Below are 15,155 nucleotides of genomic sequence, written 5' to 3'. Positions count from 1 at the left end.
CCATTCTAATTACCATATTAATCCACTTAGGGGATTTAGTACCCAACAAGCATAACCATTTAGCCATTTACCTTTCCAAACCACTTAATCCATGCATAAATCCTTTACCAAGTTTAAAACAAGCGAAATTTCCATTTAAAATAAGTCAATGTAATGAACATATCTCTATAAGCATTTTGTCAAACACATTGGTGGCATAGTATATATCCAAAACCAATTCAAATTACTAACAACAATTCACATAAAATCCAACTATCCAAAACAACCATTGCTGCATATAAAAGCATAATTAAAACCACGGAAAACCATAACAAACCATTCATGAACAAAACCCCCAAATAATTTTTTGAAAATCCAAAAGTATTCAAAAATAAAATCATGAAATCCAATAGTAAAATAATGCCTTTAGTTGTAAATAACAATGGGGGAAGATAAAATGCCTTATACCAAAGAATTGATGAAAAGAAATTACTAAACCAAGCCTAAAATTAGTTCTCAAGATGAAACCCTAGCTTTCTTGCCCCAAAGCTTTTGAGAGGATTTTTAGATTTTTTAGGAGTACTTTCTAAGTGTTAAAGAGAAAGATAATAAAGTAAATAGCCTCCTAAATAGTCTAGAAGTTGTGGGATCCTATTAGGGTAAGTAGGGAAATATCCAAATTACCCCCACTTAAGTTGTATAAAAATCTTGTCATAGGGATACGATAGAACCATATGAGTCATACCCATCCAATAGAAATGGTACCCACCACTTGTATCCTATCCCAACCCCTAGAACCAGCACTGTCCAACATATGACTCATCCAGCCAAGTTATACAAAAGCATATGATTTGTACCTTTAATCCACGTTGGACCTTTTTTTAGCAGATCTATCCTTGCTAGAATGGCTGGCATTCAAGCCTCCCCTAACTACTCCACTATTCACTTTCTCCATAGACTTGAGTCAACCCTTAGAGAAGAGTTCAGCATTATCCTTAGACAAAAGCATGATTTCTAGAATCTCAGGTCAAGGATAGGTTGGTTGATGGAAGGAGATGCTAATATTAGATTCTTCCATTCCTCCACAATCAATAGGATAAGGAGGAAAAATATCTCTTTTTTCCAAAAAGATAATTTCCTCTGGCTCTTTGACCTCCCTGAGAGTAGAGAGACAATTCTCTCTTTCTATAGCTCCCTTTTTACCAATAAGCACACCCATGCTTATGTCAAGTGCCTTCTAAATCCTTCAACCCAAGTCTCTGTTGAGACCTATATGCATAATAATGTGGTCTCCATCCCTAACAACAAGGAAATTAAGGAGGTTGTCTTCTTCTTTAAGCCTTCTAAGGAACCTGGCCCTAATGGGATGCATCCCTTCATGTACCAAAAGTACTGAGACTCCCTAGGACCATCTCTCATTGACTTTTGAACCTCTATATTCTCAAATAGATGCATAGAGGAGAAAGTTAACTCCACCTATCTATGCCTCATCCCTAAGTGTAGGAATGCCACCTCCTTGAGAAATTTCAGACCTATTAGTCTTTGTAACACCCAATATAAGGTAATCACTAAGATCATAGCCAATAGAATTAAAACTCTCCTTCACTCTATCATTGGACCTACACATGCCAGTTTTTTTCCAAAAGAAGAGCCTAAGACAATGTCATCATTGTCTAGGAATACATTGATCACCTGGCTAATCTAAGGGTAAACAAGCCAATATAATCCTCAAAATTAACCTGGAGAAGGCCTTTGATAGAATAGAATGGTCTTTCATCAGGCAGACACTGATTTATTTCAACTTTCCTTCTAAGTTAATCTCCCTTATCATGTCTTATGTTTCCTCTTCCTCTATTTTCATCCTGGTCAATGGAGGTAAGACTCTCTGTTTACACCTCACTAGAGGAATTCGACAGGGTGACCCCATGTCTTTTTATCTTTTTATCATCTGCATGGAACTCCTCTCTAGGAGGATAAACCATGAAGTTGACATCCTTCAAAGGAGTTCTATTTCTATTTGTAAGAAAGGCCCTTCCATCTCTCTTTTTTTTTACTGATGACCTTACCCTCATAGCTAAGGATACTTAAGGAAATTGTCTCACTATTAAAAGAGTCCTTGACAGCTTCCACTCCCACTTTGGTCAAAAGGTGAATTCTCTAAAATCCAAAGTCCTTTTCTCTAAGAATTGTAATCTTGAGCTCTAAAAGGACTTGGCAAATTTATTCATCATCAAGCCTTTATCTAATTTTGGAAAGTACCTTGGGTTCCCTATCTTCTATAAAAAAATCTTCCCTTGGTGACTTCCAATTCGTTTTGGACAATCTGAACACTAAAATGGCAGGGTGGAAAAACAAGTTTCTTAACATGGCTAGTAGAACCACCCCAACCATGTCCAACCTTAGCAGTATTCCTAACCATATCATACAATACATCAACCTCCCCTTCAGCATTCGCAAACATATTGACAAGATTCAAAAAAACTTCATCTGGGGTTCCATTACTTCCAAAAATAAAATGCATATGGTAAAATGGGACTCCACAACCAAACCAAAGAAATATGAGGGCCTGGGTATGCGAAAAGCTTGCTACAAGAATGGCTCCCTACTAGGAAGCCTAGCCTGGAGACATCACACTAACCCTACTTATCTCAGGGCCAGGATCCTCACTAATAAATGCTCTTTAAATAATAAGTCCTCCCCCAAAACCATTACAGGACCTGGAAATCCATCCAAAGAGGTTGGAGCAATAGTAAAGATGGAATTGAATGGTCTATCTCAGAAGGCAACAAAGTGGATGTCTGGAAGGACAAATGGATCCCAAACCATCCTCCCCTCAATAAGATCATCCAAGGTCATCTCCCAAAGGATTCTGTAAAGTTGAAGATCTCTGAGATCTAGAAGAATGGGGTTTGGGACCTTAACAAAGTTCCTTTTGATCTCCTAAATGCCCTTTAGCTCTACATCTTGGGATCTTTCACCCCTAACCATAGAAATAGTATTGATACCCCTTCTTGGAGACTCTTTGGTAATGGGTCCTTCTTCTGTAAATCTACCTATCACCTAATCTCTAAGCATTACAATTCCATCCCTCCGATACCCCTTATTTCAACTGGATTTGGAATTCCACCATACCTAATAAAATCAAGTACTTTCTCTAGTTACTTTATCATAATATCCTTCCCACCAGAGCTACTCTCCTCCATAGGGGTATTGATCTTAAACCCTATTTCCAACTATGCTCCCACCCCCGAAATATTCCAAACACATCTTTTTTCATTGCACAGAGGCCAAGGTACTCTGGTTATTCCTAGTATAAAAAGTGGGGCATAGAGTCATCCCCCTTACCATGCTCAACACAGATTAATGGTGGAATACTTGGGGCCGCATTAGATGTTTTAGCTTTGACAACCTCATCACTTGGGGAACTTTTATCCTCTACGACCTCTGGACTATTTGAAAGACCAGGAATAATAATGTCTCAATGAATAGCATGTCGATCCATGCTTCAATGAAGCTTATGCTGAAGTTGTGGAATTCCACCATATTAGCAACCACAATTCTCCTAACCCTAGGATTTCCATTAGGCTGTGATATTGTCCGCCTAGCCCCAACTCTTTCAAGATTAATACCAATGGCTCCTACATTGGGAATCCTGGAAAGGTGGCATTGGCAAGGTCATCAGGAACAATAGAGGAGACTAGATTATGGGGGTTTTACCAAAACTTTATGTTCACTTCTAACAACTACATGGAACTAATGGCCCTTAAGGAAGGCTTGAAATTTGTTGTTCAACAGAACCTCACCCTTATTGAGATTAATATAGATTCAAAAGAAGTAATCCAGATATTATCAAAAGGTAATCTAATATACAATAACTTGATTGATGATTGCAGGTCTTAGATAAGAAGGCTGGGAAACCCAGCTGTGCAACACAACTACAGATAGTAGAACAGGGTCGCTAATGCCATTGCAAAACACTGTTCTACACTAGAATGCTATGGTAGGACTTATGTTTTGGCCTCTCCACAATCTTTTGCTACTGGAAAAGTGCGGGAAGACATATATGGAACAACCTACCTTAGGAATGTTCCATTACATTTGAACTCCCAGGGACATAGCTTCCCTATTTTTATAACTGAGCCTGATTAGGCAACTCTCGTTACTTCAATTTAATGCAATTCTGTCTTAACAAAAAATGTATGTATATATGTATCTGTGTATGTATGTATAAATGTATGCATATATATCTATGAATGTGTATATATATATGTGTGTGTGTGCACATATATATAACACAATGAAATATATAACATCAAAGTATCTAACCTGAATAGTTGGAAATTTTATTAGGAGTATCAACGTCACCACTACCATGTTCGGTCACCTCTTTTGTCCCAAATTTTTTGATGTTATTTTTCATTAATATATATGTTAACAAAAGAGAATTAGTTTCTACATTACTTTTAGATCCATTGGAAACCACCAAACCTGTACCCATGATAATGGTCCTTAATAACTTCGACTCACCCTCACATCACCTTATATATGTGTGTGTGAGTGTATATACATTTATATACATAAATACATATATATATGTATATATATATACATACATATATATACATACATACATACATACATATATATATGTGTGTGTATATATATATATGTATGTATAATATAATGAAATCTATAACCTCAAAGTATCTAACCTGAATAGTTGGAAATCTCATTTGGAGTATTAATGCCGCAACTCCCATGTTCGGTGACCTCTCTTGTTCCAACTTTTCTGATATTATTTTTCTTTAACATGCTAAACCCTTTCCACTTAATTTTTTTAATTATTATCATCTTAATTGGGCCATATGAAAGTAAAAATATAAATTTTGCCCGCTCATCTCACATCACCTTATATATATATATTTAACATAATGAAATATATAATCTTAAAGTGTCTAACCTGAATAGTTGGAAATCTCCTTTGGAGCATCAATGTCGCAACTCCCATGTTCTGCCACCTCTCTTGTCTCAACTTTTTTGATGTTATTTTTTTGTAACATGCTAAATCATTCCCACTTAATTTTTATTTATTATTATTATTATTATTATTGTTTTTATTATTATTATTTTATTAAATGGACTATATGAAAGTAAAAATATAAATTTAGTCCATTCATCACCAAATAAATTAATTAAGTAAAATATCTGAAACTTTGAATAGATCATTGAAATTTATTTTAAACTTCGTAAAAGCAAATAAATTATTTAAATTGACTAAAAAATATGTTCTAATCCTATTGAAAACATTAGAACACTAATTTGAGGTTGTCTTGATCGAAGATTGATCGTGACCAAGCTTAACTTTATCAAAATTTAAGAACTCAATTAATAACTTAAATAATTTTTGAACACCTCAAAAAATAGATACTACCTAAACTCGTAAGTCATAAAGCACGTATAAAAACTACGATTAGAGATAAAATGGGAAAGACACGTAAAATTCACAAAATGACTAGGTGGATCCGTATACAAAATTCCACATAAATTGAAAATTATAAAAAGTGATAATAATTAACTAACTATAAGCACCAACGTACTCACAAGCAGATCCAGGGTGGGGGTGGGGTGGGAGAGGTCATGACCCAATCCTAGAGCTTGGGCATAAATGGAACCTGATGAGTGGAAAATTTACCACTCGTTGACATCCAAATTTGGGCACATTACTAGGTCTAAATTGTGTATTTGAGACTAATTCTCCATTTGAATGCATTTATTTCTAGCTTTTGTGGTCTTATAGGGCTGATGATTAAAGTGAGTGAAAATGAAACTATAAGGAAGGGAAAATGGAAAAAAAGGAGCAAGAGCTGGGAATCAAGCAACCATAATTACCATGATTGTGGTTCAAAGAACGAGATCGTGTCCAGTCAAATCTTGGTGATCGCAAAAGTTGTGATCGCGATCAAACAAGGGTGATCGCAATGGGGCAGAAATCCTCTAAGGGAAGAATGGTCAATCAACATAGTTTAACCCCAAAATCTTAAAAAGTTCAAACCCTTTGCATAATGGGGCATTTTCCAACTAATTTTCAATTTGGTATAGAAAGAAAATCACTCCAATTTTGGGAAAGAATAATTGTTATTAAATTTCCAAGAGGTTCTTAGATGTATTTAGAAAATTGAAGTTGGGATTATTCTTGATTTGCATATTCAATGGAGGAATAGAATGTCAACTTGGGTATATCTCTTTTTTTCAATTTCATGAGTAGCTAAATACTTATTTTGAGGTTATGCTTGATTAGGGTGTAAAATGGATGGGTGTTGATTGTTAGTCTAAATTATTAGTTATTAATGTTGGGGTTTGATATTACTCTTTGATTTAATTGATAATTATGGGTGAAAACCCCAATTGATTTAGATCCCACATCCTCCTTGAAAGAAGGATGTGGGTGATGCGTTGTAATGAGCACTTATTTGATACTATTTATGTCCTTATCATTATCTTAGAAATAAATATATATCTATATTGATTGGCATCATCCTAGAAATAGGGATGTTTAGTTGGATTTGAAAAATTGGGTTGATCATGAGGAATTAGAAAGAATTCACGAGTGCAACTTGGTGTGTCATTGAAAGTATCACATTAAGAGTTAAAAATCTAACCTACCCAAACCATTGACTAAGAATTGTACTAACTCTTAATACCCATGCATGAATGACCCATAGGATACGTATAAACACAAGAATAATATCTTATTGGATTTTAATCCACAATTATTTCTCTAAATTAGTGTCACAAGTAAATTTTGTTTAAACAATGTTTTAAATCATACCTCACTTTAATTTATTTTTATCTTTAAGTCTACATTAAGAGTCACTGCCTAGTGACTTTCAACATACATAGGTATCAAACGCTTAATTATACTCCTTATGGATTTGACCCCAACCTAAGTTGAATTATTATATTGAAAACAATTGCCTTGTACTAAAGAATGGTGTAAGTTGAGAATTATCATAAATGGCACCATTGCCAAAGAGTGAAACTTAGATTTTACTTGTGTGGTGTTGTTAGTAACTTGGGTTTACCTGTAGTGTTGCACTTTACTTTAATTGTTGTTTGTGTTTTTTTTAATAGGTGACTATTATTGTATCCAAATAACCATGAATTGAGAAGGGATCAATAACAACTCATCATATGAATATGCAAAGGTTATAGATCACCTTAGTAATGTGGAGTATGCTAGTGCTATCTGCAATCCACCTCTTGAGGGAAATGTTGAATTCTATGTCACAAGTGTGATGCTTTACTTGCTACATATAAAAGGATTGTTTGGGGGTCAAGCATATGAAAATTCCAATTTTCATTTGAGGAACATTATTAAAGTATGCTCTCAATTTGATGTCACTCATATTTCCTAAAAGTCTATTCAATTGAGTCTTTTCCCGTTCTCTTTAATGGGTGAAACAATGTTGTGGTTGAGATCTTTAATCACTGGGTCTATCACAAATTGGGTCGATCTTAAGCCTTTTAGATCGAAGTTTCCCTTTTTAAAATATGTTGAAATTAAGGGATGAAATCACAAAATTTCATCGATATAGTGGTGAGCCCTTATATGTAGTGTGGCAAAGGTTTAAGGATAAAATCATGTGATGCCCAAACCGTAAGGTTCCCAAGAAGATGCTTACCTAAATACTTTATAAGGTGATAGATCTAGTGAAAAGAATCGTGGTTGACCATGCATTCGGAGGGTCCCTTATCAAGTTATCTTATGAAGTTGCATCAAGTATGTTAGATTAAGTGATTAAGTTAGCTAGAGGTTGGCATATGAAAGATATCGAGGTGGCTATAGGGGCTCCCTCCGCATCCTGTATGGGTTAACGTCAAAGGAAAAAAGAGGAGGAAAGAGATGAAAATACGAGCTAGATGAGATCACAACTTGAACTTCTTACTCAACATGTGATGGGAACCTCCTTTGAAAAAGTTAATGCTATAGCTTCAAGGAATGCTAGGGTGTACAAAGATGCATAAAAGGAGATACTTGAGGAAGAGATGAGAGTATTTCCAAGGAATTTAGAGGGTTTCCATATTTTTTTACCAAAGGCAAGGTGGAAATCAAGGTCGTAACAATAAGAACTAAGACATGTCCCCTCTTGAAATAAAGAGATATGTAAATGAAGACGTCTTGGCCTAAATCTTGGTAAAAGTCGAGGGGACCGATAAGATAGTGAGGGAAATAATGAGTGACTTCCCCAAATTACATAAAATGGTAGTCTAATTCAAATATTATCTTACAATTAGACTCAAAATTGAATTAAATATTGGCACACCTCAATACAAGACAAAATAGAGATATGCTGAGTGGTATGATAACAAATGCTATTGTCAGTAGAAGTATGGAAACTCTTGGCAAGGGATTGGAGTTTTATGACGACCCTAACAGGAGAAAAAAATGATGAGTAAGCAAATGTAAAGATAAAAATGCCAAATGATGACGAGTTAAAGACAAATGAAGTTGTCATTGAAAACTCAAAGGTGAAACATCCTCAAATTGTCTCCATGCTACCAATTACAATTCCTCCCCCTTTTCTCAAAAGGCTAAAAAAAAAGGACAATTCTATGTTCAAGAAGTTTTTTGATAAATTTAGCTACCTATCCATCAACATTTCATTGATAGAAGCCTTGCAAAAATTGTTGGGGTATGCTAAGTTTATGAAAGAACTAGTCTCCAAAAAGTGGCTTGTAGAAGAGGAGACAATATTAGTGATTCATCACTGTAGCACAATCATGTCAAGCACAATGGCAGAAAAGAAGGAAGATCCTGATTCTTTCCCTACCCCTTGCACCATCAAAATATTCAAATTGCCAAAGGTTTTATGTGACCTTACGACGAGTATCAAAATAATGACATATACTGTATTTCATAATCTAAGGTCGGGAAACCACAACCTATCACCATGAGATTATTAATGGCTAACTAAACCATCAAGAAACCTATTAGGTACTATATGATGTGCTAGTTAAAGTCAACCAGTTCATCTTCCCAACTGACTTCGTAATCCTTGATTGTGTATTAGACCATGAAATCCCTATTATTCTTGGAAGGCCATTTTTAACCACCGATAGGGCATTGGTGAATATGGAGTGTAGTGAGATAAAATTTTAAATAAATATCTAAGAGGTTTCTTTCAATATATATAATGCCATAAAATAACCAATGGATGAAACACCTTGGGTTTTTGGCCCATAGAAAATTTTCTGGATTTCTGGTCTCTGAATAGGATACGACTAGAGAAATGACTCTTACACTGGGATACGAGTGCTATGGGTTAGTCGTATACTGACCAGTGTTGGTTGGTGGGTTCGATTTGGTTTCTATAATGGGTATGAATTGGATGGTATGAGTTGTATTGGTGGATAAGAGTAGTTTGGTTACTTCAGTTAATATAAGGGCCATAACTTAAGTTAGATCTAAGTACGAGTGGGTCACCATGAGCCGTAAGCTAGGGTATGAATCGTACCATGGATTCGTATGGTGGTAAGTGTTCAATCCTCTTGGGATTCTATTCTGCCAGTGGTACGGATCATGGGTACTAGTCATATACATAGATATAAAAAGGTTAGGGGTGATTCATACCTTGGACAGTGTTGTGTCCAAGAGAGATGGACTTAGGTATGAGTGATGGGTACCACTGGTATTGGAGTGTACGACTGGTATAGATAGTTGTATCCACCTAACGGGATTTTCGGGAGTTTAAGATAGGGCAATCTAGATATTTTCCCACTTAACCAAATAACGCCCCATGACTTATATTTCTATTGAGAGGTTATTTTCCCTATTATTCTACTTATTAACACTTAGAAACTTCTTTTCGACACTCTATAATTCTCTTTAAGGCTTTTGGGTAAAGAAAGGCTAGGGTTTCATCTTAAGGATTAATTTGGGGCTTATGTTGGTAATTTTTCTCCATTATCTTCTTGGTTTAAGGCACGTTTCTTCCCTTATTGTTAGTTCCAACTAAAGGCATAGTTTTGTACTATGTTTTCATGGTTTGATTATTGTATGGTTTTTGATTTTCAAATATAATTTGGGGTTTTGGTTATAAATGCTCGGTTATGGTTTTCCCATGTTTTAATTATGCTTTTATATGCTTTAATGATGGTTTTGGATAATTGGTTGTATGAGAATGGTTATTTGGTAATTAATTTTTGTTTTGGAAATATTATGCCCCTAATGTGTTTGATAAAATATTTATGAGAATGTTTTTACTACATTGTTGGATTTTAATGGAATTATTGCATGGTTGAACTTGGTAATGGAACCCTAAATAGTTTAAATGGTTAAATGGAATGGTTTGGTTTAATAAATATTATTGTGGGGTACAATGGAATCCCCCAAGTAAATTTGTTAATGTGGCACTTTTGGGGTATAATGGAATCCTCTAAGCAAATATAATGGAATATTTATAAAGTACATAGGACTCCCCCAAGTTAACTTGGTAAATGGGTACATGAGAATCCCTTTTACCTTAAAAGGTTTGGCTTGGGACAATACTTGCAAGTTATATTTGGTATAAAGATACCACTATTAATAGACTTGATAACTGATAAATGGTATAATAGATTTGTTGGTTGGAAATGGTTTTAATTAGGAAATAATAATGGAGTGTGATAGCTTACCGTGAAGGTCAGAGTTCAATAAACAAACACTGGAAACTCATATTTGCCGACATGAGGGGTAGGGTATGGCAACTCTTTTATGATACTATAAGGTACGTGGGAATCCTCTAAGTACATTTTACATATGTATCATAGGGGGTAAGGGTACTTGGGAATCCTTTACTCTATGTTATCTCTGGTTCATACGGCTACACGCATCAGGGCTCGTTTAGGGAATTACACTAGACCATTCATGTGTGGTTAAGGATGGTTAAGCTACATATACCTAGGTAAATTGTTTTAAATGCATGCTAAATATGATTCCTTTTCCCGACATAGTTATATATATATGTATGGTTTGTATGCATATTGTTGGTTTATTTGGTTTTACATGTTGGCATTATTTTATCCTTATCCTGAGTTCATGCTAGAGTTCACCCAATAACCCATCTTTGTGCGGCTGTATCCCTATGTGGTGCTGGAACCAACCGTTCTACTTCTCCTGCTTAGCTATCGGACATTTAGGATCAACTACTAAATTAAAGTGTTGAGCTTCGATCTTTACGAAAGGCTCAATTTTATGAATTTTATTTCATACTTTGGTTCATTTAAGGATATTAGTTTTTGCTATGGCCCCAACCAAATTTTGGTAGTGTTTTGGTTAGAGGCTTTTATGGAACTACTTTGGGTTGGTATGGGCGGGATTAGTATTAGTGTTAGCCTTAGTATTGGCATTGGTATTGGGGCTGATACTGTTGGACTAAATTTCTTATTGTTCTATCCTCCTTCATTTTGGGATTAATATAATTATTACAAAACTCATATAGTTTGGTTTATGATTTGATTTGGTTATCGGATAGGTTTGGTCGGTTAGACTCGGTTAGGACAGTCTCAATTATAGACCTATCTTAGAGTTTTGATATGGACAATTATACTATTTTATTATATGTTCAAAATTCAGCCAACTCAGGGAAAATGGTTGGAGGTTAGGTTGTGTAATGGGGTGGTCTCCAATCCCGGTCGAACTTAGGATACACATTACGACAAGGCACTGGGTCAGGTTGTGTCAATAGACTTACATGTAATCTCGGTAATCAATGTTGTTGATGAAGAGATAACGGAGTATGTTGATGTGAACCTCATGAATGACCCATTAGTGGGGGTTTTATGGAATTGTGGAAGTGATGAAATGGAAGAGTTTGATGAAGTGGCAACCTCTTTAATAGGACTTGGAACTTACACCAAAACCCCGATAAAGTTGGATCTTGATCTATAAAATAGTAAGAGTCCACCCATATTACCATCTATCCATGAGCCACCTCAACTTGAATTAAAGCTGTTGCATCCACATCTTTGGTATGTATTCTTGGGGTGATGGTCACACTTTGCCAATTATTGTTTCAAGTGATACTGTGCCTTACCAAGTGGAAGCCTTGAAAGCTATAGTGAAGAAATTAATTCATGCCATTAGATGGTAGATTGTGGATATTATAGGTATAGCTCCTGGCATTTGTTCCCACAATATTAAACTATAGAAAGATCATGTCCCAAGTGTAGAACATCAAAAAAGACTCAACAAACCTATGGAAAAGGTGGTGAAAAAATAAATCATAAAGTGGCTTGATACGAGAGTCATTTATTCAATCTTGAATAGCACTTTGGTTAGTCCGGTGCAATATGTTCCAAAAAAGGTGGCATAATGGTAGTACAAAATGAGAATAATGACCTTATCCACATCCATTTAGTTATATGGTGGAGAGTATGTATATACTACCGCAAGTTGAAATCTTGGATTGAGAAGGACCATTTTCCAATGCCCTTTATGGATCAAATTCTAGATAGGCTAGTTGGGGGCTGGTGGTGAAATTGCTTTCTTGATGGCTATTCGGGGTATAATCAAATTTGTATTGCCCTAGAAGATCAAGAACGACAACTTTCACTTGTCCATATGGAACATTCGCTTTTAAGTGCATTCCTTTTGGATTGTGTAATACTCTGACAATATTCCAATAGTGTATGCTATTGATCATTGCGGATATGGTGGAAGATTCGATGAAGGTGTTCATGGATGACTTCTCCATTATATGGGAGTCATTCGAGTCTTGCCTTAAGCATCTAAGCAAAGTATTTGATAGATGTGTTTAAATCCACTTTGTCTTCAACTGGGAGAAATGCCTTTTTATATGAATGCTTTAAAGCCTTTAATTGTCTCAAGGAGTTACTTGTATCGGTTCACATCATTGTGGCTCTGGATTGGTTATCTCCGTTTGAAGTAATATGTGATGAAAGCAGCATTGCATTAGGGCGGACTTGGCTTAACTTAAGGAAAAGTTCTTTCATTGATTCTATTATGTGAGCAAGACCTTGAATAATGCCCAACGTAACTACATAGTAACAAAGCAAGAATTATTGGTGGGGTTATATTCTTTGAAAATTTTTGCACCTATTTTTTGGGCACTAAAGTGGTGGGGCACATGGATCATGCCTCTCTTAAATACCTCATGGCAAATAAAAAAGCTAAACCATACTTTATTAGATGGATCTTGCTCTTGTAAGAGTTTATTTTGAGGTGAAGGACCAAAAGGTTTGCAAAAATTAAGTGCCTGACTATCTTTCGTACCTTGAAAATAATCATGAAAATCATGGTGAGATTTAGATTGACTAAACCTTTCCTAATGAGCTAGTCATGTCAATATCGGGGAATGTTGCACCGTGGTATGCTGACTATGCTAATTATATGGTTGGTGGTATACTTCTCGAGGGTCTTAGCTATCATCAAAAGAATCAGTTCTTGTTTGATGAAAATAAGTATTTTTGGGATGAACCCTTCCTATTTCGAGAATGTGCAGATGGTATGATTTGGCATTGTGTTATGGAAGTTGAAATGAAAGACATTCTTGAAGCATTTCACTTCTTTCCTTGCGGTGGTCACCATTGGTGGATTTGAACCACCACTAGACATCTTCAACGTGGTTAATATTAGCCCACCATTCATTGAGATTCCACGGAGTTGGTCAAATCATGTCATCAATATCAAATGCAAGGTGGCATTTCTAGAAGGCATGAAATTCCCCTTAAACCAAAACTTGAAGTCAAACTTTATGACGTATGGGGAATTAATTTTATGGGCCCTTTTATGAGATCTTTTGATGATAAATATATATTGGTGGTATTTGATTATGTCTCCAAATTGGTAGATGCCATAGTTCTTCCAAACAATGAGAGCAAAAACATCACATTCGTCTTGAAGAAATACATTTTTACAAGGTTCAAAATGCTGCAAGCCATTATTTTCTATCCCGGCTCACATTTTCGCTACTGGGTTTTTAGGGATCTTCTTGACAAATATAGGTTGAGGCATAAGGTTGCCACTCCATATCACCCCCAAACGAGTGGCCAAGTTGAAGTGTCCAATCGGGAAGTCAAAGCTACCTTGAAAAAACTGCAAATGTTGGTCGAACTAATTGGGAGAGGAAACTTGATGATACACTTTGGGCGTATAGAACAACTTACAAAACTACAATTGGTATGTTCCCCTACCAATTCATGTTTGGGAAGGCATGTAATTTTCCCGTCGAACTCGAGCATAAGGCTTTTTAGGCATTGAAGAAGTTAAATATGAATTGGGAAGAAGCTTCAAAGATGAGGGTCACTGAACTTCATGAGTTGTAGGATTTTCCACTCAAGGCCTATGAAAGTTCTACTTTATATAAGGAAATAATGAAGTGGCATGATGTTGAGATCCTAAGGCGGGAATTTCTTATAGGCGATAGTATCCTTCTATACAACTCTCAGTTGAGGATTTTGTGGGGAAGCTTCATTCCAAGTGGTCGGGCCCCTTTGTGATTTTGAGTGTTTACCCCAGTAGTGCAATCGAGTTAGAGGACCCCAAGAAGAAGAGGTTCATAGTAACTGGGCAAAGTTTGAAGCACTACATTATAGGCGGACCCGAGGTGACCAAAGTTGAGTTGTTTCTTTTGAAGGATCCTAAATGTTGATCAAGGAGCATCATACTACAACGTTAAATCAGCCGCTTGATGGGAGGCAACCCATCAGTTACATGCCTACTACATTTATCTTTGGTTAGTTCACTTAGTTTTGATTATTTTGTAAGTGTTTTGGACAGATTGGAAAACCAAAAAAATAAGGGAAAATTAAGTTGGAAAGTTGGCAGTTGTACAAGAAAATAGAGCAAAATAGGGGAAAACAAAACTCAGTTACTGCTATAGCGATGTGTGGATCGCGATCGCAGTACCGCGATGGTGACGATTGGGAAAGTGCAGAAAAAAAAGAGAAATTTGATCCATGTTATGGCTTAAGGGAGCCCTTCTAACCCTTCTTATGCTTTTATGATATATAGTGAGGACCCTGCACGCCTTTAAGTTGGGGGTATGCTCATGTCTCATAATTCACACTTGATTTAAAATAAATATTGAGATTTTGTGAATTGATTGTTGCATTTCACAAGCCTTTCCCCATGATAGATTGAGTGAAAACATTCTTCAGGGAAAATCATTGTGTTT

At 35.8% G+C, this 15,155-nt stretch overlaps 1 non-coding gene across 1 annotated transcript; it reads right to left on the bottom strand.

The window, feature by feature from the left end:
- Positions 1-7,536: 7,536 nt before the first annotated feature.
- On the bottom strand, positions 7,537-7,643 carry LOC124889059. The gene has a single exon (XR_007047676.1). It is a non-coding gene; the product is annotated as a small nucleolar RNA R71 (small nucleolar RNA).
- Positions 7,644-15,155: the final 7,512 nt, after the last annotated feature.

This window comes from Capsicum annuum, chromosome 11 (genome assembly GCF_002878395.1).
Source record: "Capsicum annuum cultivar UCD-10X-F1 chromosome 11, UCD10Xv1.1, whole genome shotgun sequence".
NCBI classification, from domain to species: domain Eukaryota; kingdom Viridiplantae; phylum Streptophyta; class Magnoliopsida; order Solanales; family Solanaceae; genus Capsicum; species Capsicum annuum.
The sequence above is the reverse complement of the archived record's forward strand: the minus strand, read 5'-3'. Positions and strand labels throughout refer to the sequence as shown.